General features: G+C 52.7%; 11 non-coding genes and 2 pseudogenes across 11 annotated transcripts; all 13 read left to right on the forward strand.

The window, feature by feature from the left end:
- The first annotated feature begins 814 nt into the window (after positions 1 to 814).
- On the forward strand, positions 815 to 906 carry LOC121149650. Its single transcript, XR_005882790.1, has one exon. It is a non-coding gene; the product is annotated as a small nucleolar RNA SNORD116 (small nucleolar RNA).
- A 1,256-nt stretch (positions 907 to 2,162) lies between these two features.
- On the forward strand, positions 2,163 to 2,257 carry LOC121149668. The gene has a single exon (XR_005882808.1). It is a non-coding gene; the product is annotated as a small nucleolar RNA SNORD116 (small nucleolar RNA).
- A 1,644-nt stretch (positions 2,258 to 3,901) lies between these two features.
- On the forward strand, positions 3,902 to 3,993 carry LOC121149651. Its single transcript, XR_005882791.1, has one exon. It is a non-coding gene; the product is annotated as a small nucleolar RNA SNORD116 (small nucleolar RNA).
- Positions 3,994 to 5,249: 1,256 nt separating this feature from the next.
- LOC121149669 lies at positions 5,250 to 5,344 on the forward strand. The gene has a single exon (XR_005882809.1). It is a non-coding gene; the product is annotated as a small nucleolar RNA SNORD116 (small nucleolar RNA).
- A 1,644-nt stretch (positions 5,345 to 6,988) lies between these two features.
- LOC121149652 lies at positions 6,989 to 7,080 on the forward strand. Its single transcript, XR_005882792.1, has one exon. It is a non-coding gene; the product is annotated as a small nucleolar RNA SNORD116 (small nucleolar RNA).
- Positions 7,081 to 8,336: 1,256 nt separating this feature from the next.
- LOC121149670 lies at positions 8,337 to 8,431 on the forward strand. Its single transcript, XR_005882810.1, has one exon. It is a non-coding gene; the product is annotated as a small nucleolar RNA SNORD116 (small nucleolar RNA).
- A 1,644-nt stretch (positions 8,432 to 10,075) lies between these two features.
- LOC121149653 lies at positions 10,076 to 10,167 on the forward strand. The gene has a single exon (XR_005882793.1). It is a non-coding gene; the product is annotated as a small nucleolar RNA SNORD116 (small nucleolar RNA).
- Positions 10,168 to 11,423: 1,256 nt separating this feature from the next.
- LOC121149671 lies at positions 11,424 to 11,518 on the forward strand. Its single transcript, XR_005882811.1, has one exon. It is a non-coding gene; the product is annotated as a small nucleolar RNA SNORD116 (small nucleolar RNA).
- A 1,650-nt stretch (positions 11,519 to 13,168) lies between these two features.
- LOC121149654 lies at positions 13,169 to 13,260 on the forward strand. Its single transcript, XR_005882794.1, has one exon. It is a non-coding gene; the product is annotated as a small nucleolar RNA SNORD116 (small nucleolar RNA).
- A 1,256-nt stretch (positions 13,261 to 14,516) lies between these two features.
- LOC121149672 lies at positions 14,517 to 14,611 on the forward strand. Its single transcript, XR_005882812.1, has one exon. It is a non-coding gene; the product is annotated as a small nucleolar RNA SNORD116 (small nucleolar RNA).
- Positions 14,612 to 21,899: 7,288 nt separating this feature from the next.
- Positions 21,900 to 21,991, forward strand: LOC121149675. The gene has a single exon (XR_005882814.1). It is a non-coding gene; the product is annotated as a small nucleolar RNA SNORD116 (small nucleolar RNA).
- Positions 21,992 to 23,193: 1,202 nt separating this feature from the next.
- Positions 23,194 to 23,280, forward strand: LOC121149676 (annotated as a pseudogene).
- Positions 23,281 to 26,890: 3,610 nt separating this feature from the next.
- Positions 26,891 to 26,974, forward strand: LOC121149677 (annotated as a pseudogene).
- Positions 26,975 to 27,733: the final 759 nt, after the last annotated feature.

Here is a 27,733-nt window from a genome sequence, read left to right on the forward strand (position 1 = left end):
CGGGTGTGCTGTGAAGGGAGGCGGGGGCTGTTCCCTGGGCATGCAGCAACCCTGGGAGGGCATTGGGGCAGTGGTTTCCCATCCTGGTGCTGAAGGTTGGAGGCCAGCATTGGGCTGTGAACTCTGTCGTTGTTGAGATGGTAGAGGAACCCTTTGTGTGAGAGGCGCACGCAGGCCCCATGGCTCTGAGGGTGCGTGGCTGCGTGTCCTGACCACCTCCTTTGGCGGGCGTGCTGCCCATGTGTTTGTAGGTGAAGCTCCCTAAGGAAAGCAGCCTGAGGCCCAGCCAATGTCACCTTGGGTGACACCAAGAGTTTGCAGTGGGGAGATTTCAGTGTAGGCAGCATGCCAGGGTGGGAGTATGGGAGGCAGGCGGCATGGCTGTTCGTGTCTGTGGGCAGCACCCCGCCGAGCTGGCGGTCTTGCTGAAGCACGCCCTTGTTCTCTATGTACTTCTCAGAGGGGCCCTCGGTGGACGCAAGACTCACGTAGGCTTCTGCTGAGCACCAGAGGCAGCAGTGAATGGCGGAAGCACCATGGCCTGCGCTGGGCCAATGCCAGCGGAGCTCAGAGGAGGGTAAGCATCCCCAGGGCCAGAGGCCCCGCACTGGCCCTAAGGATTCCTGCGGAGACCTGCCAAGATGCCAGGGAAGCCTTGCTGGGCTCGAGGGTGAGAGCCCATGGCCCCACGGGCCTTGTTTGTTTGGGCCATGGCCCTGGACTCTGCTGGCTCTTGAAGGTCTTTGAGGTCCCCGGGCTTGCCTCCCCTTGCGCCGCCTGCCGTGCTCACCTGCCAGCACGTTGGCATGTGCTTGGATCGATGATGACTCCCGCAAATACATTCCTTGGAAGCTGAACAAAATGAGTGAAAACCCCATACCGTCGTTCTCATCGTGACTGAGGTCCAGCACATTGCCCCGTGCAGAGAGCAGGCGTGAGGAGCCCCAGCAGGGCTAACAGTGATCCTGCAGCACTGGGCCTGTGACCCAAGGGCTGCCGTGCCAGCACTCAGGCCGAGGGTTCCCAAGTGCCCTAGTGTGTCCATGGGTAGCTGAGTGCTGGGTGGGCGGGAGCTGAGACTTGGGGCAGCCAGGCCAGAGGACAGAGGTGTTGGCCTCTTGGGGAGGGCACAGGTGACCCAGGGTGTCCATCCAGGGGTGTGCAGGACACGGGTGCCTAAAGAGAGAGCCTAAAGGCCACAGCACGGCCTGGGGCGTGATCCCTGTGCCCAGCATCCTTGCAGCTCTGTGCCCGCATCCTTGCAGCAGAAGAGACACAAGGCCGAAGCCCTGACTCAAGGATGTTGCCCAAGCTGGTTGGGTCGGGATTGCTTGTGAAGTGCTTCCAGCCTGGTGTCCTGGGGCAGTGCATGGCAGGAAGCTTGGGTTTGGCAGAGCCAGCCTCTGGGCTGCAGTGCAGGCGGGCAGGAATGCAGTGGGTGGGGAATGCACACCTGCGCCTCCCTGTGCATGGACGCTGGGGTGTCTGTGGACACGGACACACAGATGCTGCTGCCGGCTAGCCCCGGGCCACAGCAAGAGCACACGGAAAAGGCAGAAACCTGAAACAGAGCATGGGTGCGAGCGTGGGCCAGGTGATGGAGTGGATTCCTTGTGGTGTGGTGTGGGCAGACCCTTTGCTCTGGGAAAAGTACGTGAGGGTTGGAGAAAGAGGGGATGTGCGAGGGAGCGTGACACAGCGGGCCTCCTTGGGCCAGCGGCTCTGCACTGTGGAGCTGCCTGGGTCCTGAAGCTTGGTTGTGCTGTGTGTTTACTTGGCAGGGTGTGTGGCTGCCATCGGCGTGGCTTGTGGAGTGCCAGCAGATCTGTGCTTGTGCTTTGGAGAGGAATCCGTCTGGGTGGCTGGCATGCAGGTAGCCCGTGCTGGGCTGGAAGTCCCCAAATCCTCATGGATGGTAAGCAGTGGCAGAGCCGGGGTGGGTGGTGGGGAAGTGTCCTCTAGCGCTTCAGAGTCCTGTGGTAGTTGTGGGCGTGTTGGCCTGAGGTGGTCGCCCTGGGCTCCACTGCAAGAGTGGATCCTTGTGTTTTTGGCGGTGCAGGCTTTGTCCCTGACCTCTGCAGGCCTCTGAAGGGGCTAGAGGCCATAGGCTGTGGCCGATGCCAGCCTGCGTTGTTGTGCTCCCAGCACGTTGGGGTGTGCTTGGATCGATGATGACTCCACCGTCAAACATTCCTTGGAAAAGCTGAACAAAATGAGTGAAAACTCACTACCGTCGTTCTCATCGTGACTGAGGTCCAGCACATTGCCTCTAGTGGGGAGCATAGGAGTGAGGGTCCATGGGCAAGGGTTGAGGTGGCTGCCAGCCCCAGGGTGAGCCCAAGGGCAAGCGTGCCTTGGGGAGGTCAAGACTGCTGGGGAGGTGTGGTGAGAGGGTTGTGCATGGGCAGCAGTGCGCTGGTGGTCCGGGTGCTATGAGTGGGGAAGGGAAGTGGGATGTTGTGGCAGTGTCGGTGTGTTAGTGTTAGTGTTAGTGTTTGTGTTTGTATGTGGCTGTGGGTGTTGGTGGAGGGCTGGGTGTGTGATTGGTGCGCACACCTAAGGTGTTCCATGGACAAGCCATTGGTGCTGAGCCTTGGCACCCAAGGGTTGCTTCAACAGTGTGGTGTGGAGGTGGCCTTCTGAGCCCTACTAGGCAAGGGTGCTGGTACAGTGTGTTGCATTCTGTTGTGATGTGTTGTGTTGTGAGTGCTGTGCTGCATCTGGTGTTATGTTGGTGAAGGCATGTGTTGGGTGTTGGCCGCCATGTCTATTGGGATGCCATGTGGCCAAGCACCCATTTTTGGCAGGTTGATAGGTCTGTGCCCAGGCGAGCCTAGAGCTGGGGTGAGGGATGCAATAGGCCAAAGGGGAAGGAAGGAATTGTTGGGTATGTTGGGGTGTAGTGGTTGTGTGCCCCCGGTGTGGCAGCAGGTGTGGTATTTGCAAAGCTGCCTGCCGAACCACTGCTGTGTCACTTCCCTGTGTGTGGTGAGGTTCCCCGGGTGGCACAGCCGAGTGTGTAGTGGAGTTGAAGGCTGAGGTTGTGAGCATGTTTGGGCCCAGTGAGGAAGGACCTGCCCATGGGGCCGGGTGTGCTGTGAAGGGAGGCGGGGGCTGTTCCCTGGGCATGCAGCAACCCTGGGAGGGCATTGGGGCAGTGGTTTCCCATCCTGGTGCTGAAGGTTGGAGGCCAGCATTGGGCTGTGAACTCTGTCGTTGTTGAGATGGTAGAGGAACCCTTTGTGTGAGAGGCGCACGCAGGCCCCATGGCTCTGAGGGTGCGTGGCTGCGTGTCCTGACCACCTCCTTTGGCGGGCGTGCTGCCCATGTGTTTGTAGGTGAAGCTCCCTAAGGAAAGCAGCCTGAGGCCCAGCCAATGTCACCTTGGGTGACACCAAGAGTTTGCAGTGGGGAGATTTCAGTGTAGGCAGCATGCCAGGGTGGGAGTATGGGAGGCAGGCGGCATGGCTGTTCGTGTCTGTGGGCAGCACCCCGCCGAGCTGGCGGTCTTGCTGAAGCACGCCCTTGTTCTCTATGTACTTCTCAGAGGGGCCCTCGGTGGACGCAAGACTCACGTAGGCTTCTGCTGAGCACCAGAGGCAGCAGTGAATGGCGGAAGCACCATGGCCTGCGCTGGGCCAATGCCAGCGGAGCTCAGAGGAGGGTAAGCATCCCCAGGGCCAGAGGCCCCGCACTGGCCCTAAGGATTCCTGCGGAGACCTGCCAAGATGCCAGGGAAGCCTTGCTGGGCTCGAGGGTGAGAGCCCATGGCCCCACGGGCCTTGTTTGTTTGGGCCATGGCCCTGGACTCTGCTGGCTCTTGAAGGTCTTTGAGGTCCCCGGGCTTGCCTCCCCTTGCGCCGCCTGCCGTGCTCACCTGCCAGCACGTTGGCATGTGCTTGGATCGATGATGACTCCCGCAAATACATTCCTTGGAAGCTGAACAAAATGAGTGAAAACCCCATACCGTCGTTCTCATCGTGACTGAGGTCCAGCACATTGCCCCGTGCAGAGAGCAGGCGTGAGGAGCCCCAGCAGGGCTAACAGTGATCCTGCAGCACTGGGCCTGTGACCCAAGGGCTGCCGTGCCAGCACTCAGGCCGAGGGTTCCCAAGTGCCCTAGTGTGTCCATGGGTAGCTGAGTGCTGGGTGGGCGGGAGCTGAGACTTGGGGCAGCCAGGCCAGAGGACAGAGGTGTTGGCCTCTTGGGGAGGGCACAGGTGACCCAGGGTGTCCATCCAGGGGTGTGCAGGACACGGGTGCCTAAAGAGAGAGCCTAAAGGCCACAGCACGGCCTGGGGCGTGATCCCTGTGCCCAGCATCCTTGCAGCTCTGTGCCCGCATCCTTGCAGCAGAAGAGACACAAGGCCGAAGCCCTGACTCAAGGATGTTGCCCAAGCTGGTTGGGTCGGGATTGCTTGTGAAGTGCTTCCAGCCTGGTGTCCTGGGGCAGTGCATGGCAGGAAGCTTGGGTTTGGCAGAGCCAGCCTCTGGGCTGCAGTGCAGGCGGGCAGGAATGCAGTGGGTGGGGAATGCACACCTGCGCCTCCCTGTGCATGGACGCTGGGGTGTCTGTGGACACGGACACACAGATGCTGCTGCCGGCTAGCCCCGGGCCACAGCAAGAGCACACGGAAAAGGCAGAAACCTGAAACAGAGCATGGGTGCGAGCGTGGGCCAGGTGATGGAGTGGATTCCTTGTGGTGTGGTGTGGGCAGACCCTTTGCTCTGGGAAAAGTACGTGAGGGTTGGAGAAAGAGGGGATGTGCGAGGGAGCGTGACACAGCGGGCCTCCTTGGGCCAGCGGCTCTGCACTGTGGAGCTGCCTGGGTCCTGAAGCTTGGTTGTGCTGTGTGTTTACTTGGCAGGGTGTGTGGCTGCCATCGGCGTGGCTTGTGGAGTGCCAGCAGATCTGTGCTTGTGCTTTGGAGAGGAATCCGTCTGGGTGGCTGGCATGCAGGTAGCCCGTGCTGGGCTGGAAGTCCCCAAATCCTCATGGATGGTAAGCAGTGGCAGAGCCGGGGTGGGTGGTGGGGAAGTGTCCTCTAGTGCTTCAGAGTCCTGTGGTAGTTGTGGGCGTGTTGGCCTGAGGTGGTCGCCCTGGGCTCCACTGCAAGAGTGGATCCTTGTGTTTTTGGCGGTGCAGGCTTTGTCCCTGACCTCTGCAGGCCTCTGAAGGGGCTAGAGGCCATAGGCTGTGGCCGATGCCAGCCTGCGTTGTTGTGCTCCCAGCACGTTGGGGTGTGCTTGGATCGATGATGACTCCACCGTCAAACATTCCTTGGAAAAGCTGAACAAAATGAGTGAAAACTCACTACCGTCGTTCTCATCGTGACTGAGGTCCAGCACATTGCCTCTAGTGGGGAGCATAGGAGTGAGGGTCCATGGGCAAGGGTTGAGGTGGCTGCCAGCCCCAGGGTGAGCCCAAGGGCAAGCGTGCCTTGGGGAGGTCAAGACTGCTGGGGAGGTGTGGTGAGAGGGTTGTGCATGGGCAGCAGTGCGCTGGTGGTCCGGGTGCTATGAGTGGGGAAGGGAAGTGGGATGTTGTGGCAGTGTCGGTGTGTTAGTGTTAGTGTTAGTGTTTGTGTTTGTATGTGGCTGTGGGTGTTGGTGGAGGGCTGGGTGTGTGATTGGTGCGCACACCTAAGGTGTTCCATGGACAAGCCATTGGTGCTGAGCCTTGGCACCCAAGGGTTGCTTCAACAGTGTGGTGTGGAGGTGGCCTTCTGAGCCCTACTAGGCAAGGGTGCTGGTACAGTGTGTTGCATTCTGTTGTGATGTGTTGTGTTGTGAGTGCTGTGCTGCATCTGGTGTTATGTTGGTGAAGGCATGTGTTGGGTGTTGGCCGCCATGTCTATTGGGATGCCATGTGGCCAAGCACCCATTTTTGGCAGGTTGATAGGTCTGTGCCCAGGCGAGCCTAGAGCTGGGGTGAGGGATGCAATAGGCCAAAGGGGAAGGAAGGAATTGTTGGGTATGTTGGGGTGTAGTGGTTGTGTGCCCCCGGTGTGGCAGCAGGTGTGGTATTTGCAAAGCTGCCTGCCGAACCACTGCTGTGTCACTTCCCTGTGTGTGGTGAGGTTCCCCGGGTGGCACAGCCGAGTGTGTAGTGGAGTTGAAGGCTGAGGTTGTGAGCATGTTTGGGCCCAGTGAGGAAGGACCTGCCCATGGGGCCGGGTGTGCTGTGAAGGGAGGCGGGGGCTGTTCCCTGGGCATGCAGCAACCCTGGGAGGGCATTGGGGCAGTGGTTTCCCATCCTGGTGCTGAAGGTTGGAGGCCAGCATTGGGCTGTGAACTCTGTCGTTGTTGAGATGGTAGAGGAACCCTTTGTGTGAGAGGCGCACGCAGGCCCCATGGCTCTGAGGGTGCGTGGCTGCGTGTCCTGACCACCTCCTTTGGCGGGCGTGCTGCCCATGTGTTTGTAGGTGAAGCTCCCTAAGGAAAGCAGCCTGAGGCCCAGCCAATGTCACCTTGGGTGACACCAAGAGTTTGCAGTGGGGAGATTTCAGTGTAGGCAGCATGCCAGGGTGGGAGTATGGGAGGCAGGCGGCATGGCTGTTCGTGTCTGTGGGCAGCACCCCGCCGAGCTGGCGGTCTTGCTGAAGCACGCCCTTGTTCTCTATGTACTTCTCAGAGGGGCCCTCGGTGGACGCAAGACTCACGTAGGCTTCTGCTGAGCACCAGAGGCAGCGGTGAATGGCGGAAGCACCATGGCCTGCGCTGGGCCAATGCCAGCGGAGCTCAGAGGAGGGTAAGCATCCCCAGGGCCAGAGGCCCCGCACTGGCCCTAAGGATTCCTGCGGAGACCTGCCAAGATGCCAGGGAAGCCTTGCTGGGCTCGAGGGTGAGAGCCCATGGCCCCACGGGCCTTGTTTGTTTGGGCCATGGCCCTGGACTCTGCTGGCTCTTGAAGGTCTTTGAGGTCCCCGGGCTTGCCTCCCCTTGCGCCGCCTGCCGTGCTCACCTGCCAGCACGTTGGCATGTGCTTGGATCGATGATGACTCCCGCAAATACATTCCTTGGAAGCTGAACAAAATGAGTGAAAACCCCATACCGTCGTTCTCATCGTGACTGAGGTCCAGCACATTGCCCCGTGCAGAGAGCAGGCGTGAGGAGCCCCAGCAGGGCTAACAGTGATCCTGCAGCACTGGGCCTGTGACCCAAGGGCTGCCGTGCCAGCACTCAGGCCGAGGGTTCCCAAGTGCCCTAGTGTGTCCATGGGTAGCTGAGTGCTGGGTGGGCGGGAGCTGAGACTTGGGGCAGCCAGGCCAGAGGACAGAGGTGTTGGCCTCTTGGGGAGGGCACAGGTGACCCAGGGTGTCCATCCAGGGGTGTGCAGGACACGGGTGCCTAAAGAGAGAGCCTAAAGGCCACAGCACGGCCTGGGGCGTGATCCCTGTGCCCAGCATCCTTGCAGCTCTGTGCCCGCATCCTTGCAGCAGAAGAGACACAAGGCCGAAGCCCTGACTCAAGGATGTTGCCCAAGCTGGTTGGGTCGGGATTGCTTGTGAAGTGCTTCCAGCCTGGTGTCCTGGGGCAGTGCATGGCAGGAAGCTTGGGTTTGGCAGAGCCAGCCTCTGGGCTGCAGTGCAGGCGGGCAGGAATGCAGTGGGTGGGGAATGCACACCTGCGCCTCCCTGTGCATGGACGCTGGGGTGTCTGTGGACACGGACACACAGATGCTGCTGCCGGCTAGCCCCGGGCCACAGCAAGAGCACACGGAAAAGGCAGAAACCTGAAACAGAGCATGGGTGCGAGCGTGGGCCAGGTGATGGAGTGGATTCCTTGTGGTGTGGTGTGGGCAGACCCTTTGCTCTGGGAAAAGTACGTGAGGGTTGGAGAAAGAGGGGATGTGCGAGGGAGCGTGACACAGCGGGCCTCCTTGGGCCAGCGGCTCTGCACTGTGGAGCTGCCTGGGTCCTGAAGCTTGGTTGTGCTGTGTGTTTACTTGGCAGGGTGTGTGGCTGCCATCGGCGTGGCTTGTGGAGTGCCAGCAGATCTGTGCTTGTGCTTTGGAGAGGAATCCGTCTGGGTGGCTGGCATGCAGGTAGCCCGTGCTGGGCTGGAAGTCCCCAAATCCTCATGGATGGTAAGCAGTGGCAGAGCCGGGGTGGGTGGTGGGGAAGTGTCCTCTAGCGCTTCAGAGTCCTGTGGTAGTTGTGGGCGTGTTGGCCTGAGGTGGTCGCCCTGGGCTCCACTGCAAGAGTGGATCCTTGTGTTTTTGGCGGTGCAGGCTTTGTCCCTGACCTCTGCAGGCCTCTGAAGGGGCTAGAGGCCATAGGCTGTGGCCGATGCCAGCCTGCGTTGTTGTGCTCCCAGCACGTTGGGGTGTGCTTGGATCGATGATGACTCCACCGTCAAACATTCCTTGGAAAAGCTGAACAAAATGAGTGAAAACTCACTACCGTCGTTCTCATCGTGACTGAGGTCCAGCACATTGCCTCTAGTGGGGAGCATAGGAGTGAGGGTCCATGGGCAAGGGTTGAGGTGGCTGCCAGCCCCAGGGTGAGCCCAAGGGCAAGCGTGCCTTGGGGAGGTCAAGACTGCTGGGGAGGTGTGGTGAGAGGGTTGTGCATGGGCAGCAGTGCGCTGGTGGTCCGGGTGCTATGAGTGGGGAAGGGAAGTGGGATGTTGTGGCAGTGTCGGTGTGTTAGTGTTAGTGTTAGTGTTTGTGTTTGTATGTGGCTGTGGGTGTTGGTGGAGGGCTGGGTGTGTGATTGGTGCGCACACCTAAGGTGTTCCATGGACAAGCCATTGGTGCTGAGCCTTGGCACCCAAGGGTTGCTTCAACAGTGTGGTGTGGAGGTGGCCTTCTGAGCCCTACTAGGCAAGGGTGCTGGTACAGTGTGTTGCATTCTGTTGTGATGTGTTGTGTTGTGAGTGCTGTGCTGCATCTGGTGTTATGTTGGTGAAGGCATGTGTTGGGTGTTGGCCGCCATGTCTATTGGGATGCCATGTGGCCAAGCACCCATTTTTGGCAGGTTGATAGGTCTGTGCCCAGGCGAGCCTAGAGCTGGGGTGAGGGATGCAATAGGCCAAAGGGGAAGGAAGGAATTGTTGGGTATGTTGGGGTGTAGTGGTTGTGTGCCCCCGGTGTGGCAGCAGGTGTGGTATTTGCAAAGCTGCCTGCCGAACCACTGCTGTGTCACTTCCCTGTGTGTGGTGAGGTTCCCCGGGTGGCACAGCCGAGTGTGTAGTGGAGTTGAAGGCTGAGGTTGTGAGCATGTTTGGGCCCAGTGAGGAAGGACCTGCCCATGGGGCCGGGTGTGCTGTGAAGGGAGGCGGGGGCTGTTCCCTGGGCATGCAGCAACCCTGGGAGGGCATTGGGGCAGTGGTTTCCCATCCTGGTGCTGAAGGTTGGAGGCCAGCATTGGGCTGTGAACTCTGTCGTTGTTGAGATGGTAGAGGAACCCTTTGTGTGAGAGGCGCACGCAGGCCCCATGGCTCTGAGGGTGCGTGGCTGCGTGTCCTGACCACCTCCTTTGGCGGGCGTGCTGCCCATGTGTTTGTAGGTGAAGCTCCCTAAGGAAAGCAGCCTGAGGCCCAGCCAATGTCACCTTGGGTGACACCAAGAGTTTGCAGTGGGGAGATTTCAGTGTAGGCAGCATGCCAGGGTGGGAGTATGGGAGGCAGGCGGCATGGCTGTTCGTGTCTGTGGGCAGCACCCCGCCGAGCTGGCGGTCTTGCTGAAGCACGCCCTTGTTCTCTATGTACTTCTCAGAGGGGCCCTCGGTGGACGCAAGACTCACGTAGGCTTCTGCTGAGCACCAGAGGCAGCGGTGAATGGCGGAAGCACCATGGCCTGCGCTGGGCCAATGCCAGCGGAGCTCAGAGGAGGGTAAGCATCCCCAGGGCCAGAGGCCCCGCACTGGCCCTAAGGATTCCTGCGGAGACCTGCCAAGATGCCAGGGAAGCCTTGCTGGGCTCGAGGGTGAGAGCCCATGGCCCCACGGGCCTTGTTTGTTTGGGCCATGGCCCTGGACTCTGCTGGCTCTTGAAGGTCTTTGAGGTCCCCGGGCTTGCCTCCCCTTGCGCCGCCTGCCGTGCTCACCTGCCAGCACGTTGGCATGTGCTTGGATCGATGATGACTCCCGCAAATACATTCCTTGGAAGCTGAACAAAATGAGTGAAAACCCCATACCGTCGTTCTCATCGTGACTGAGGTCCAGCACATTGCCCCGTGCAGAGAGCAGGCGTGAGGAGCCCCAGCAGGGCTAACAGTGATCCTGCAGCACTGGGCCTGTGACCCAAGGGCTGCCGTGCCAGCACTCAGGCCGAGGGTTCCCAAGTGCCCTAGTGTGTCCATGGGTAGCTGAGTGCTGGGTGGGCGGGAGCTGAGACTTGGGGCAGCCAGGCCAGAGGACAGAGGTGTTGGCCTCTTGGGGAGGGCACAGGTGACCCAGGGTGTCCATCCAGGGGTGTGCAGGACACGGGTGCCTAAAGAGAGAGCCTAAAGGCCACAGCACGGCCTGGGGCGTGATCCCTGTGCCCAGCATCCTTGCAGCTCTGTGCCCGCATCCTTGCAGCAGAAGAGACACAAGGCCGAAGCCCTGACTCAAGGATGTTGCCCAAGCTGGTTGGGTCGGGATTGCTTGTGAAGTGCTTCCAGCCTGGTGTCCTGGGGCAGTGCATGGCAGGAAGCTTGGGTTTGGCAGAGCCAGCCTCTGGGCTGCAGTGCAGGCGGGCAGGAATGCAGTGGGTGGGGAATGCACACCTGCGCCTCCCTGTGCATGGACGCTGGGGTGTCTGTGGACACGGACACACAGATGCTGCTGCCGGCTAGCCCCGGGCCACAGCAAGAGCACACGGAAAAGGCAGAAACCTGAAACAGAGCATGGGTGCGAGCGTGGGCCAGGTGATGGAGTGGATTCCTTGTGGTGTGGTGTGGGCAGACCCTTTGCTCTGGGAAAAGTACGTGAGGGTTGGAGAAAGAGGGGATGTGCGAGGGAGCGTGACACAGCGGGCCTCCTTGGGCCAGCGGCTCTGCACTGTGGAGCTGCCTGGGTCCTGAAGCTTGGTTGTGCTGTGTGTTTACTTGGCAGGGTGTGTGGCTGCCATCGGCGTGGCTTGTGGAGTGCCAGCAGATCTGTGCTTGTGCTTTGGAGAGGAATCCGTCTGGGTGGCTGGCATGCAGGTAGCCCGTGTTGGGCTGGAAGTCCCCAAATCCTCATGGATGGTAAGCAGTGGCAGAGCCGGGGTGGGTGGTGGGGAAGTGTCCTCTAGCGCTTCAGAGTCCTGTGGTAGTTGTGGGCGTGTTGGCCTGAGGTGGTCGCCCTGGGCTCCACTGCAAGAGTGGATCCTTGTGTTTTTGGCGGTGCAGGCTTTGTCCCTGACCTCTGCAGGCCTCTGAAGGGGCTAGAGGCCATAGGCTGTGGCCGATGCCAGCCTGCGTTGTTGTGCTCCCAGCACGTTGGGGTGTGCTTGGATCGATGATGACTCCACCGTCAAACATTCCTTGGAAAAGCTGAACAAAATGAGTGAAAACTCACTACCGTCGTTCTCATCGTGACTGAGGTCCAGCACATTGCCTCTAGTGGGGAGCATAGGAGTGAGGGTCCATGGGCAAGGGTTGAGGTGGCTGCCAGCCCCAGGGTGAGCCCAAGGGCAAGCGTGCCTTGGGGAGGTCAAGACTGCTGGGGAGGTGTGGTGAGAGGGTTGTGCATGGGCAGCAGTGCGCTGGTGGTCCGGGTGCTATGAGTGGGGAAGGGAAGTGGGATGTTGTGGCAGTGTCGGTGTGTTAGTGTTAGTGTTAGTGTTAGTGTTTGTGTTTGTATGTGGCTGTGGGTGTTGGTGGAGGGCTGGGTGTGTGATTGGTGCGCACACCTAAGGTGTTCCATGGACAAGCCATTGGTGCTGAGCCTTGGCACCCAAGGGTTGCTTCAACAGTGTGGTGTGGAGGTGGCCTTCTGAGCCCTACTAGGCAAGGGTGCTGGTACAGTGTGTTGCATTCTGTTGTGATGTGTTGTGTTGTGAGTGCTGTGCTGCATCTGGTGTTATGTTGGTGAAGGCATGTGTTGGGTGTTGGCCGCCATGTCTATTGGGATGCCATGTGGCCAAGCACCCATTTTTGGCAGGTTGATAGGTCTGTGCCCAGGCGAGCCTAGAGCTGGGGTGAGGGATGCAATAGGCCAAAGGGGAAGGAAGGAATTGTTGGGTATGTTGGGGTGTAGTGGTTGTGTGCCCCCGGTGTGGCAGCAGGTGTGGTATTTGCAAAGCTGCCTGCCGAACCACTGCTGTGTCACTTCCCTGTGTGTGGTGAGGTTCCCCGGGTGGCACAGCCGAGTGTGTAGTGGAGTTGAAGGCTGAGGTTGTGAGCATGTTTGGGCCCAGTGAGGAAGGACCTGCCCATGGGGCCGGGTGTGCTGTGAAGGGAGGCGGGGGCTGTTCCCTGGGCATGCAGCAACCCTGGGAGGGCATTGGGGCAGTGGTTTCCCATCCTGGTGCTGAAGGTTGGAGGCCAGCATTGGGCTGTGAACTCTGTCGTTGTTGAGATGGTAGAGGAACCCTTTGTGTGAGAGGCGCACGCAGGCCCCATGGCTCTGAGGGTGCGTGGCTGCGTGTCCTGACCACCTCCTTTGGCGGGCGTGCTGCCCATGTGTTTGTAGGTGAAGCTCCCTAAGGAAAGCAGCCTGAGGCCCAGCCAATGTCACCTTGGGTGACACCAAGAGTTTGCAGTGGGGAGATTTCAGTGTAGGCAGCATGCCAGGGTGGGAGTATGGGAGGCAGGCGGCATGGCTGTTCGTGTCTGTGGGCAGCACCCCGCCGAGCTGGCGGTCTTGCTGAAGCACGCCCTTGTTCTCTATGTACTTCTCAGAGGGGCCCTCGGTGGACGCAAGACTCACGTAGGCTTCTGCTGAGCACCAGAGGCAGCGGTGAATGGCGGAAGCACCATGGCCTGCGCTGGGCCAATGCCAGCGGAGCTCAGAGGAGGGTAAGCATCCCCAGGGCCAGAGGCCCCGCACTGGCCCTAAGGATTCCTGCGGAGACCTGCCAAGATGCCAGGGAAGCCTTGCTGGGCTCGAGGGTGAGAGCCCATGGCCCCACGGGCCTTGTTTGTTTGGGCCATGGCCCTGGACTCTGCTGGCTCTTGAAGGTCTTTGAGGTCCCCGGGCTTGCCTCCCCTTGCGCCGCCTGCCGTGCTCACCTGCCAGCACGTTGGCATGTGCTTGGATCGATGATGACTCCCGCAAATACATTCCTTGGAAGCTGAACAAAATGAGTGAAAACCCCATACCGTCGTTCTCATCGTGACTGAGGTCCAGCACATTGCCCCGTGCAGAGAGCAGGCGTGAGGAGCCCCAGCAGGGCTAACAGTGATCCTGCAGCACTGGGCCTGTGACCCAAGGGCTGCCGTGCCAGCACTCAGGCCGAGGGTTCCCAAGTGCCCTAGTGTGTCCATGGGTAGCTGAGTGCTGGGTGGGCGGGAGCTGAGACTTGGGGCAGCCAGGCCAGAGGACAGAGGTGTTGGCCTCTTGGGGAGGGCACAGGTGACCCAGGGTGTCCATCCAGGGGTGTGCAGGACACGGGTGCCTAAAGAGAGAGCCTAAAGGCCACAGCACGGCCTGGGGCGTGATCCCTGTGCCCAGCATCCTTGCAGCTCTGTGCCCGCATCCTTGCAGCAGAAGAGACACAAGGCCGAAGCCCTGACTCAAGGATGTTGCCCAAGCTGGTTGGGTCGGGATTGCTTGTGAAGTGCTTCCAGCCTGGTGTCCTGGGTCAGTGCATGGCAGGAAGCTTGGGTTTGGCAGAGCCAGCCTCTGGGCTGCAGTGCAGGCGGGCAGGAATGCAGTGGGTGGGGAATGCACACCTGCGCCTCCCTGTGCATGGACGCTGGGGTGTCTGTGGACACGGACACACAGATGCTGCTGCCGGCTAGCCCCGGGCCACAGCAAGAGCACACGGAAAAGGCAGAAACCTGAAACAGAGCATGGGTGCGAGCGTGGGCCAGGTGATGGAGTGGATTCCTTGTGGTGTGGTGTGGGCAGACCCTTTGCTCTGGGAAAAGTACGTGAGGGTTGGAGAAAGAGGGGATGTGCGAGGGAGCGTGACACAGCGGGCCTCCTTGGGCCAGCGGCTCTGCACTGTGGAGCTGCCTGGGTCCTGAAGCTTGGTTGTGCTGTGTGTTTACTTGGCAGGGTGTGTGGCTGCCATCGGCGTGGCTTGTGGAGTGCCAGCAGATCTGTGCTTGTGCTTTGGAGAGGAATCCGTCTGGGTGGCTGGCATGCAGGTAGCCCGTGTTGGGCTGGAAGTCCCCAAATCCTCATGGATGGTAAGCAGTGGCAGAGCCGGGGTGGGTGGTGGGGAAGTGTCCTCTAGTGCTTCAGAGTCCTGCGGTAGTTGTGGGCGTGTTGGCCTGAGGTGGTCGCCCTGGGCTCCACTGCAAGAGTGGATCCTTGTGTTTTTGGCGGTGCAGGCTTTGTCCCTGACCTCTGCAGGCCTCTGAAGGGGCTAGAGGCCATAGGCTGTGGCCGATGCCAGCCTGCGTTGTTGTGCTCCCAGCACGTTGGGGTGTGCTTGGATCGATGATGACTCCACCGTCAAACATTCCTTGGAAAAGCTGAACAAAATGAGTGAAAACTCACTACCGTCGTTCTCATCGTGACTGAGGTCCAGCACATTGCCTCTAGTGGGGAGCATAGGAGTGAGGGTCCATGGGCAAGGGTTGAGGTGGCTGCCAGCCCCAGGGTGAGCCCAAGGGCAAGCGTGCCTTGGGGAGGTCAAGACTGCTGGGGAGGTGTGGTGAGAGGGTTGTGCATGGGCAGCAGTGCGCTGGTGGTCCGGGTGCTATGAGTGGGGAAGGGAAGTGGGATGTTGTGGCAGTGTCGGTGTGTTAGTGTTAGTGTTAGTGTTAGTGTTTGTGTTTGTATGTGGCTGTGGGTGTTGGTGGAGGGCTGGGTGTGTGATTGGTGCGCACACCTAAGGTGTTCCATGGACAAGCCATTGGTGCTGAGCCTTGGCACCCAAGGGTTGCTTCAACAGTGTGGTGTGGAGGTGGCCTTCTGAGCCCTACTAGGCAAGGGTGCTGGTACAGTGTGTTGCATTCTGTTGTGATGTGTTGTGTTGTGAGTGCTGTGCTGCATCTGGTGTTATGTTGGTGAAGGCATGTGTTGGGTGTTGGCCGCCATGTCTATTGGGATGCCATGTGGCCAAGCACCCATTTTTGGCAGGTTGATAGGTCTGTGCCCAGGCGAGCCTAGAGCTGGGGTGAGGGATGCAATAGGCCAAAGGGGAAGGAAGGAATTGTTGGGTATGTTGGGGTGTAGTGGTTGTGTGCCCCCGGTGTGGCAGCAGGTGTGGTATTTGCAAAGCTGCCTGCCGAACCACTGCTGTGTCACTTCCCTGTGTGTGGTGAGGTTCCCCGGGTGGCACAGCCGAGTGTGTAGTGGAGTTGAAGGCTGAGGTTGTGAGCATGTTTGGGCCCAGTGAGGAAGGACCTGCCCATGGGGCCGGGTGTGCTGTGAAGGGAGGCGGGGGCTGTTCCCTGGGCATGCAGCAACCCTGGGAGGGCATTGGGGCAGTGGTTTCCCATCCTGGTGCTGAAGGTTGGAGGCCAGCATTGGGCTGTGAACTCTGTCGTTGTTGAGATGGTAGAGGTACCCTTTGTGTGAGAGGCGCACGCAGGCCCCATGGCTCTGAGGGTGCGTGGCTGCGTGTCCTGACCACCTCCTTTGGTGGGCGTGCTGCCCATGTGTTTGTAGGTGAAGCTCCCTAAGGAAAGCAGCCTGAGGCCCAGCCAATGTCACCTTGGGTGACACCAAGAGTTTGCAGTGGGGAGATTTCAGTGTAGGCAGCATGCCAGGGTGGGAGTATGGGAGGCAGGCGCCCTGTCTTTTCCTCCCTCTGCCCCTAGTTTTCTAGTATGTATTTCCGAATTATAATATGTCGCTTTTATATTTCCTTCCCTTAAGTTAAGTTGAGACGTTCTTTACAGGGTCTTCATTTATTATTATTATTTGCTCCTTTTCTTATCCTTTGTTTTGAATAAATATAGCTAAATGTTTTGTTTTTTCATGATTCATTCAGAAAATATAAGCCCTTTTTTATTAGTATTTTATTTTTGACATTGTTTACATATTTTATTAGGGTAAAAAGTTCAAGTGCAGTATTAAATTAGGTCATAGTATTATATCCATATTTTTTTTTCAAGTTTAAAGGTAGTGTATTTCGGGAGACGGCCCACCCAATTTCCCACCCTCCTTAGGTCCCAAATGCAGCATAGTCTCAGAGGTTCTTTCATGTGATTTTTAAACTTCATCAGTTGTGATTCGCTGCGAATCCTTCCACTCCAATACTACGATGTGTTTGAAGAAGCCACTGATTGTCATATTGAATCATAGAATCTCCGTTTGCTCCGTATTTAGCTGCCAACATACAGCTGATATGGTTGATTGTCCTGTTTTGTGTTCTCTCTTTTCTTGGTTAGGGTTCTGAGTCCAGCATTTCAGTTGGTGAGATCTCCAAAGGAACTTTGTCTGAGCTGTTCTCAGACCATATTCTTATATGTACTAGCAAGTACAGGACTGTACAGCACAGTCCTTCGCCCAGATCAGCTGGTGGTTGTCATCGCTGGGTTAGTTCTGCTTTCAGCCCCGACTTCCACTGGAACCAATGGGTGTTGCAATCCATCCTGAATGCCCAACACATACTCGGCCCTCACATAAACAAGTGGGAGCTGCAGCCTAGTCAGAGGGATCCACAATAGCCCCCACGAACCCCCCCCCCACCTTGTTTTGCCAGTATGTATAGCAGCAATCCATTCTGTCCCACACCCCATTCCACCCCAGCCTCTCTCCTGGTTTTCGTGCCCTCCTGTGGAAGTGGTAACCCAACAGGGAGGAGCCCACTATTTCCCTCCAGGCCTCTCCCACTCCTGGATTATGCACCCTCCAGGTGGTTCTGTGGTTTGAATTGTCAAAATTTACCCCCAGTGCCAGCTTCTGCCAGCTGATGCTGTGGCTAAGCCAAAACAACCCTCACCCACTCTCTCTAATTTTGTTTGCACCATTAGGAATAATCAGCCCAGCCTGGCTTTTCCCTGATTTAGTCCACATGAGGTGTATAGGCACTGTAGCCCTGCTTAATCTGGTCTGCCCCATCTCAGCTCATGCTTTCTAGTGGGAATAGCTGTCCAGCAAAGGAACCACCCCTTATTCCCCTGCCAGCTCTGCCCCCTCTCTTCCTGTGTTTGTTGGGCGCCATGGTCACATCTGGTACAGGCAACCTCACCTTGGCATTCAGTATTGTACACTGGGTTTTGTTGTGACCGAACCTGGCTCAACCCACACTGTTCTGGTGGTTGAATTTGCCAGTGGATGATTTGAACAGATTTAGCCTGGTCTTCCCCTGACCCATGCCAAATGTGTACCAGTTGGTACTTTCCATGGCCTGTTCTGGGCTGTTTTCTATCATGTTTCTTGCGCTTACCTTCAGGGACTGTGTCATGCCAGAGAATTTGCCCAGGCTCCTCTGTCAGAACTTCTCCCAGTGCCAGATTTTGCTCATACCAGTGTATCCATGAGTCAGCCCAACTCAGTTCACCTCCTGTCCTAGCAGGAACAGAGGCTTTTTCTGACTGGCCTTCAACCCAAACTGGTCCTTGCTGTTGGATGTTTCAGCCCAGCCATGGCATGTCCATACTCACATATGGATCACACATGGCTCAGTAGGGGTTGAGACCTTGCCTAGTCCATCGCACATCTACCCTGGTCTTCCAGGACACCAGAAGGTGTTGGAGTCTGGCCCAGCTTGGTGCATCCAATCCCAGTCCGCACTTGTGCCAAGAGAGACTACAACTGTTTCCTGATCAGAATGCAGCCCCCATTCCAGGCCGTGTGTCCCTTGGTGGGAACCTCAACCCAGCTAGCGTTGTCCCCTTAGCTCCACAACCAGACCTGTTCCCACCCATAGATCATGCGCATGCCAGTGGTTGCTCTGACTCAGGTTGGCTCAGCTCCTCACCTGTCCCGACCTCTGCCTTAGACACTGTGACTTAGTGTTCCTGGCTCACACAGACCAATAGGTGCAAGAACCTAGCCTGGTGTGACCTGGGCTCCCTCTTTGTCTCTAGTTTCGCTTGTGGGCTAAGGTTTGCTCAGTCCTGCCCAGTCCACCCTGTTCCATTACCAATTGACACATTACCCAGATGTTGGAGCTATTTTGCCTAGCTTCTCCAACCCCTAGGTCTGCACCACCTGTTCTGCAGCGGGAGCTATGACTCTCCAAGGGTTTCCCCAGTTCCTCCCCTTAATCCACTACGAGACCCAGTTCTCATATATGCCATTGGATTTAAGCCAGGTTCTGGTGAATTTGGCCTTCCATTTGGCCTTGTATGAGCTGGTGAGCATTGCAGCCTGGCCCACCCCATACCCTACTCATGATGCACATTTGCGTGCTGCTGCCCTGACCTGTCCAGACTGTTGGTGGTTATTTTATCTGTGATTGATGGCAGGCTCCTTGGTCACACCTAGCTTAGTCCATCACCACCCAAATCTTGAGCTAACCAGTGGGGCTAGAATTTCCACAGGGTTTGGCCCACACATCCCTCACAGAATCTATCCCCGGTTATGGTTCTCGAGCGCTAGTTAATGTAATGGTCCTGCTTAATGTGACCCTTCTCCTGATCCATCATCATGTCAGATAACAGGATATGGTTTTGCTGGATAAGCGCCGAGTCATAGCTTTAGTATGGACTGGTATTTGTTGGTCAGCATTGTTCAGTGTTTACAAGTTTTTCAAAGGAAGAGTTAGTGTCATTGGGAATCTTTAGGTTTGCTTCACATCCTAGAAGCATAGTGGGTTCAACCTGGAGCTACCTAAGCAGTGATTCAAAGAACCAAAATCCCAGAGGTCCAGGCCGGGCAGCCAGCAGGCAGAGCCTGGCACCAAATGGCACACTGGCTGCCCAGGGGCAGCTCACCACATGCACATGTTGGCTGGCTTCTGGGATCCAGGCATGAAATGCCCCATCCTGAGACCCACCAGCAGCCGGGAAGCTGCTGTAAGTTTAAACTTCCAGGCCCAAGGTCTCATCACTTCCCAATCCCATTCACCGCCCAATGAGGGGGGTGGCTAGGCCCAGGACCTGCCCAGTCACAGAGACCTCCCCCCTTGTTGTACTCACCCTAAAGCGAGCAGCCCCTGGAACCCAGGCACACCTGGGTACATCTCACCATGTGCACATGGTGCCTGGCATCTGGGATCCAGGCATGAGACACCCCGTTCTGAGACCCAACAATATGTGCCCTTTTTACAAGATTAAAAATGTTAAGCTAATTTGGTAGGTAAAGTACATTAAGTAGAATAGGTTGTTGTGGGCTCAGTGCAGTAAACTAGTGGTTGAAGTTCTTGCCTTGCATATGTAGTGATCTCCTATTGGTATTGGTTCTAATCCCATCAGCCCTGCTTCCCATCAAACTCGCTGCTTGTGATCTCAGGAGGTAGTTGAGAATGGCTCACAGTGGGGACCCTGCTTGCATGTGTATGACCCATAAGAACTCCCTGCCTCCTGGCTTCATATTGGCTCAATTCTGGCCATTTCGGCCTTTTGTGTAGTGAATCAGCAGATGGAAATCTTCCTCTATGTCTCTCCTTCTCTCTGTGTCTGACTTCCCAATGAAAATAATTTTATCTTAAAAAAAAAAGATATATATGGTTGTAATTTGCAGATGTTAAAGTCATGAGATAGGTTATTTTTATTTTACATTAACATTCAAGTTAGGTTGAAAATAAAAAAATTTGTTTTGGGCAGTTCAGAAAGCCTGATCTGAATGCTATGAATTCACTGAGTTGAAAACCTGAATATTATGTTAGTGAATACGTATGTACAGACTTTATTATATTTTGTGTTTCTCTTTCAGAATTTGAATTATAGGGTTATATATATTGTCCCGAAGTTAGTGCAGCATCACATACATTAGTAAACATGTCCTTGTCCTATTGCAAGAAAAAGGGATGGTTCATGGATTGCTGAAGACATTCTGAGACATATTGTTTGGAAATATGAACAAAATGATTGAAATATATAGATCATTTCAATATGACATTGCCTTTAATGAACTGAGACCCATCACATTGCTTCAGCATGAAAGAAAATAAGAGGGAAACTCATTCTTTAACTTAACTACAACTCATGAATGATATAGGGTTGGCCTGTGTCCTGTTTTTGTACAGGACATTCAGTTGGCATTTGAAATTACAAAACTTACTAGATAGCTTGATTTATTAGCCTCCCTTTGAAAGTCCTGTGACTTACACATGTAAAGACTCCAAGTATCAAGTTGGGTGATGTGACCCAGCAGTGTTCATTTGTTAGAGTGCATCTATCCCATCAAATGTAATCTTCATTATATGTTTGGGTTTCTCAAACCTCTAGAAACACAGATCCCTCTTCTGGTGAATATAGTACAGGCCAACTTTTAACAATACTTTGTGTCATTTTAGACATTTTTTGAGGGAGCTTACAAGGCTGGCTTCACTCCTAAAACATTAGCCATCAGGAAAGCCTGATACTCACTTACAATTCTACTGAAACCTGGAGAAGGCTTCAGTGTTACTTCCATTTTGAAGTCATATGGATGTCCCAATCAATGTTCTGATAGTGATCATTTTATCAGAAAGAACCTGATCTATATCTATCTTTTTATCTGTCTATCTATCTATATATGTCTATCTATTTATATCTATCTATCTATCTATCTATCTATCTATCTATCTATCTATTGACTGTACCCAGGTTTTAGTCTCCCTCTTTCATCTCCTTGGATTATGGCTTTTGGGGTTATTTCACTGTTCTACTCCTGGGTCATGTTTCATGGGCAGTCTTCAGATTTTATGGAGTGATGCCTTTAGAGTATTAAAATCTGCTTAATTTTCAAGGCTTCCACCCTCTGGCTTCTCTCTTTTTACCTATGTTGCAGTCACGGAGGTCAACATGCAAGCCACATGTGGAGTTTTTCCCCTATGATCAGAGTAGAAAAGCAAACTAGTGAAAAAAAGTTATCCATGCATGGTGCATAGAGTCCTTAATAAGGCATATGCCAAACTCTATAAGGACTCCATTCTCACCACTGATTAGCATTGATATTTTGTACTGCCAGCATATGTGTTTCTCCATCAATAGTTATTATAAATTAATGTGACAAATCACATGGGGTCCCTCCAAATTGGCATGTGCAGCACTTCTCAGTGTCACACAGGGGAACCTGGGCAGGCAGTAGGTAACATGAAGTCACAGAGGTCCTTGGTTGTTGATTAAATTATGGGACTATGTGGAGAAAAATGAGTTTCTCTGTGTACTTACCCTTCCTGATGCAGAGGATATGGAATAACTGGGAGGGTTATTCCATACTCTATGGCTCATGGGTTTGATTGAAAAACAGGTTATGAATGGTCTTACACCCAACAAACCCAAAAAGAAGTGAAAAATCTATCATCTGATTGTGTGAAAACTGTCCTGAGTAGCTTTGCATACTGGGAATATTAAGTTACTCAAAGACTTCTTCAGTGTCAGGAATGTTCTCTGACAAAATATACTACATGACACCATATTCTAGTTGCAAGCCCAGTCTTCTATCTGACCTTGAACAGCTTAGGCAAAATTTATGTAGGTGTTAGATAAATGACAGTGAGTAGATGGATACTGGCAGGCAATGAGATATGTATACCTATGGACAAGAATAATGTAATCTCACATCTCCTCTGCAATTCCAGGCAACATTGTCATGGTATAATTGCTAACATTCTTAAAAATGTATCTAAGTATTAAGAAATCCATGAATATTTGCTGAAAGCCCTGGATACTTGCAGTGAGTGTTCCAGAAACTTGTGAATGACTTATGATGGCATTGTCTCCTCCAGCGAATATTTGAGAGTCTGCACTGCTAGCAACAAGTATTATGTATGTATTGATTATCATGTTCAAACATTCATCACTTGGAAAATAGACAAAATGAATGAAAACTCTATACTGTCATCTTCATTGAATTTGAGATCCAGCAAGTTGCTTCAGGAGGGAAGAGGATGAACCAACTGCCATTTCAACTTGGTTGTGCCTTGTGATTAGTACACGACTGGCTTATGTCCTGGCTATGTGCAGAACATGTTCCTTTGGGCAGCTGTGAGGGACGACATTGGAGCTGTCATTGAGGTCCTAGATATATGCATATGGATTCCTTTGGAGTCAGGGAGTACTATTGTTATGGTGATAAGCATCTCTTCCAGCAACCATTCCAAGGATCTGCTTTTCCAGGGTGAGGGGTATGTCTGGATCAAAGTTAAAATAACCATCCCCTGAAATGCTGAAATGAAAAAATAAGCGAAAACTCTTTACTGTTCTCTTCATTAAACTGTGGTCTGTCAATTGGAACATCTAGAGGAGATAAACATAAAGTGCAAGGGAGTGACAGCCATCCTTGCTTAACTTTTGTGCTTCTCAGTAGTTAATCCAGGATTGAATGTGTTATATCTTCAGCACAGGGATTTGCACAGGTGTTATAGATTGCTGGACTTCTTGGGTAGAGTTCCTGAGAGGTTTTCCTTAGGTGAAACAAGAAATAACACTAACAGTTTCTGTGGAGGTTTGGTGGATGAACATAGTTGAGCTGACTCATCCATGAGCTTTCTCTGACAGTGAAGGCTGCAGCCATGGATCAAACTTTGACAGTTTTCTTGCTCTCTTAGAAACTTGACTGACTAAATTACAGGGGCCAAGTATACCCTCTAAGATCACAGAACACTAGTGAACTCCAAGGGCAGTAGTTGCTGCATTGGTGAAGTGTCTAACTGGCATTGGAATTATCTCCATTTTAGCTCCACTCACTGGTGTCTCTATTTTGCATTGATCAAAATGTTTCATAGTCATCAGGGAAAAAGACTAAAAAGAGCTGATTAATATTTGAGGTAGATGTTAAAAAGATGTCAGGGTATCAGTGGGCACTGGTGATAAGACGTATGTAACCATGGAAATAGCATTTAACCATCTGAGTATCTTGTGCATTTTCCAGGTATCAAAGCCATTCATAGTTCATATAGCCTTGAGGAAAGAGTAACTATCCCAACATTCCCAGAGATGCCACTGAGACCCTGGGTATACATATCATGGGATCATCCAGATGGCAGTACACTCAGGATGGCTATAAATGTTTACTTCAACAAACATTACAATGGCAGACTTTTCCAGGGAGGATAAACATGAATGAATTGTTGGTGATCAAATATGCATTCCTGAAAAAGCTGAACAAAATGACTGAAGCCTATGTTGTCATTCTCATTCAGCTGAGATTCAGCATGACACTCTAACAGTGGAAAAAAGGGACGGAGACAATGTGATCTGTAGTGATAACTCCACATTTTTCCACTTGAGTGCTCTTTGGAATTGGTCAAGGATTCATTGTGATTACTTTGAGTGAAGGGTTTTTCTTAAGTATTAGAGAAAGTCAGGCTTCCTGGATAGTTTGGCTGAAAGATCTTCCTTTGGGATCCTAGAGGTAGAGCAAATTGTTTGCAGGAGTCCTGTTGGTCTGCCCAGCAAACCCATCCAGTGCAATATATGTGCCCGGAGATGCTGAATTTGGGTTCTATGTATTAGGTCCATTTCCTGCTTAAGTAATACTGATCCCTCTAATTATAAAGACAGCTGAGGGCCAGGCCTTGATAATCTTTTGGATCCTTTTGAAACTTGACTGAGGAATCTGCACAGCCCATGGGGATAGTATCTTCTTTGGGAGTGCCCGTCATCAGGAGAGGTGCCACTCATTTTCATTCTTGGAAGCAGGCTCCAGAAGGGCAGGTCAGTTCATTTGTATGTTGAGTTTGTAATTGGTACCAATTAGGTAGCCTCTGACAGCTGCTGCAAGTTGTAAATAGTGAGGGAGAAAGTATATCACATTCACTGTATCCAGCCCCCATCATAAGTAGTGTTGGGTGGCATTGCTGAAGGCTGTCTCTGGTGTTATGGGTCATGCTCTCTAAGCAGGATTCCCTCAGTCACTGGGGTCTGAACTTTAATGTTTCTGCAGACCTCTGCATTTCTGTGTCCTCTTGATACTCCTCAGTTTACCCTAGGCTACCCAGGAGAATGTCCCACTCCAAGTGTCCTCAAGGTTAGCGCACTGAAAGCCTCCAGGAATAGCATGCTGGTCCAGCAATGAGAAGAAAGAAAAGACCGTATGCATGACTGGAGTGTTAGCTCCCCATCAACTTTTTTGCCCCATGCAATTAGTCGACAGCATCACATGGGATTTAGAAATACACTGGATAACATACATAACCTCTAGGAGTCATGGTAGGTGTGTATGGTCCTAAAGACTTATAATGTAGACACTATTTGGGTTGGCCATATTGAACTTCGAGTGTCTGAAGTAATATTGGTCTTCTGGAAAGGGCTGAGGAAAGGTAGGGCCCATGGGGATGGCATCCCCTCTAGGAACATTCTGATGATGGATATCATTAGGAATGGTGCCACTTGTTTATAGATTTGATGGAAGTCTTTGAGAAGACAGCATAGGTTGCTTGCATGTTGAACTAATATTGCTGTTCCAATCAGGTGGCCTGAAATGGCCACTACAGGTAGAGGTGGCAGGTAAATTCATTCACTAAGTCTACATCCTAGCACAGATAATGTTGGGTGACATTGCTGGAGGCTGTATCTATGATTTCCTATACTGTGCTCTCTCTCTTTTTTAAAGATTTTTTTTTCTTGTTTTTATTGGAAAGTCAGATATACAGAGAGGAGGAGAGAGAGAGAGGAAGATCTTCCATCCAGTGATTCATTACTCAAGTGGCTGCAATGGCCAAAGCTATGCCAATCTGAAGCCAGGAACCTGTAACCTCTTCTGGGTTTCCCACACGCTTGCAGGTTCCCAATGCTTTGGGCTGTCCTCAATTGCTTTCCCAGGCCACAAGCAGGGAGCTGGATCAGAAGTGGGGCCACAGGCTTATGAATTGGCACCCATATGGGACCCTGGCAAGTGCAGTGTGAGGATTTTAGCTGCTAGGTTTCCAAGCCAGGCCCACACTGTGCTCTCTTAAACAAAATTTCCAGTCTGTGGGGTTTGAGCTTTTTGAGGATTAATGTCCTTTTGGGTTTTGCTCAATTTATACTAGGCCACATCCTGAGATCTGGCAGGATGCCCCCATGCAAGTTTATACCATGATATTGGAGCAGTGAGGGACACGAAGGACAACAATGCACCCAGGTCACCAAAATTGGGCCCTTGGTGATGCTGGGCCTTCAGATGTCTTCATGCACACAGTGCACTGGTGTCTGCATTTTGTGCTGATTAAGGGAAGCATTGCTAGTCATCAGTGATGAATAATTGCTACAGGAAATTATACTGAGCCTTTCCAGATAATCAGCTAAAAGCCCTCTTCTTAATGACAAGGAAATGTCTTTATTAGCAGAATGCAACATAGAAATAATGGTTGTCCTTGGACCTCAGGCAAGTTCTGCTATTCTTACTGTGATGTTTCTCAGTTTGCTCAGATATATATAAAAAGGAGGAGGGCAATGTGAAGAGATTGGTAGGGCTCTGTGTGTTCCTGGGCCTAAATATTGAACAATCTACATACATTAGATTTATGGATCTGTGCAGTTCTCTGAGGATTGTTCTGATGTGTTGTTCCATAGTCCTGAAATGCTGGGAGTCTTAAGCATGAAACTCAGCTTCAGAGCATGAAACTCAGCTTCAGAGCTTTTTTTTTTTTTAAAGGTTTATTTGTTCTTTTTTTTTTTATTGTTGTTAATGAAAGAGCCAGCACCCCACCGAACAAGGGCCAAAAGTCATTATTAATATCGGAGATGCGAGATGAAGACATGGAAGTGTTACCAGACAAGGAATTTAAAAAAATAGTGCTAAAATTTTTCAGAGACGTGGACACGAAGCGGGAAGACTTCCAGAACCGCATAATCGCTGAAATACAACAAATCAAAACCAAACTGGTTTATTTGTTCTTATTACAAAGTCAGATATATAGAGAGGAGGAGAGACAGAGAGGAAGATATTCTGTCTGATGATTCACTCCCCAAGTGAGTGCAATGGCCAGTACTGTGCTGATCTGGAGCCAGGAGCCAGGAACTTCCTCCAGGTCTCCCACGTGGGTGCAGGGTCTCAAGGCTTTGGGCCTTCCTTGACTGCTTTCCCAGGCCACAAGCAGGGAGCAAAATGGGCACTGGAGCTGCTGGGATTAGAACCGGTGCCCATATGGGATCCTGGCATGTTCAAGGTGAGAACTTTAGCTGCTAGGCCACCACGCCAAGCCCGAGATTTTTCTTTTGATAATGATGTCAACTATACTTCACCATGAGCTTCAAGGTGGGCCTGTAACCACACAAAGTTGTGACACTGAAATTAGATGCTAGATAGGTGACAATATGGGTGTGGGCATTGGTGGTAAGAACTGTGTACTTAGGAAACTGATTCACACCTCTCTGTATTCTCTATGCACTTTCTAGGAAGTGTGGCCATGCGGATTCTTTCCAGTAGCTGTGTTATAAGAACACATATCCTTATATTCCCAGAGATCCCATTGAGCACTGGATGTATGCAATGTCAACTCCTCTGCACGCTAGGGGTGCATTCATCCTCGTGGTAAGCATTTCCTTAGCAAGTATTCCCAGTTTCTAGATGGATGGCAGGTTATGTGTGGATACCATCAGTGAGAATGATGTACCTGTGTGGCATTTTGCACTTACCTGAATCTCCTCTGTATTTTGCAGTCATTGTAATTATGCCATTTCTTCCCAAGGACTTGAACTAGGATTTCAGAATCCTGAAAATTTCAAAGTTGACTTTGAATTCCTAGAAATATGAAGTGGATCACTTACAATGTTGGTAAGAACATCTTTCAACTAACTTTCATCTGCTTGGCTTTACTGGAATGGGGAATATTTTTGGGGACAGTGATGATTTTCAAATATGCACTCCTTGGAATGCTGATAAAAAATGAATGACAACTCTATATCATCAAAATCAGGTCCAACTCTTTCATCTGTCTGAGTATAGACTAATGGTATGACTATAGTATGGTATACTATAGTATACTATACTAATGGTATAGACTAATGGTATGGTCTATTTGTTTTAATTTCTCTGTTGATCCATTTTGTTCTATCCTGTATGGGCTCAGAACATTAAGTGAGTATTAAAGAAAGCCAGACTGAGCAGCCTCTGTTCACAAGCCCAGATTAACATAACTTTGAGTCATGATTTGTAAATGGTTCTTTTAAACCATATTCTGTGGTTTGGGCTTGTTCACTCAGTCAATACAGGTCACCCATTGATGAATGATGAATATGGTCATGCCTTGAAAATCTGCTGGCTGTCTCTGAGTATTGACCAAGGAAATTGCTATGCAAAAGGAGCTAGTGTTCACTTTTGGAGTATGAGCATCAGGAGAGGTGACTCACTTGGGCTCCTTTAAGCAAACACAGGAAGAGCTGCACAGACTCCCTGTAGATTGACCTCACAGTGATACCCCAGTCAGGTAGCCTTTGCAAGTTAGAATCAATGCCCTAGGATAATAATTTTGTGTGCTGTTGCTTGTGGTTGTGTTGCTGATTGTTCCTCCAGGACATGATCTTTAGGCAGAGGTCCATACTGGATGGGTTCATTTCCTTATGCATTAAAATCTGTTCTTGTCACAGTATTTCCAACTCCTCTGACATTTTAAACGAGGACCAAATACAGAGGTTCTGGGTCATTCTTTTTTTAAGATGTTTCTGAAACCAAAGCACTGA

This window comes from Ochotona curzoniae, unplaced genomic scaffold, assembly GCF_017591425.1.
Source record: "Ochotona curzoniae isolate NIBS_2020 unplaced genomic scaffold, NIBS_Ocur_1.0 scaffold_4701, whole genome shotgun sequence".
NCBI classification, from domain to species: domain Eukaryota; kingdom Metazoa; phylum Chordata; class Mammalia; order Lagomorpha; family Ochotonidae; genus Ochotona; species Ochotona curzoniae.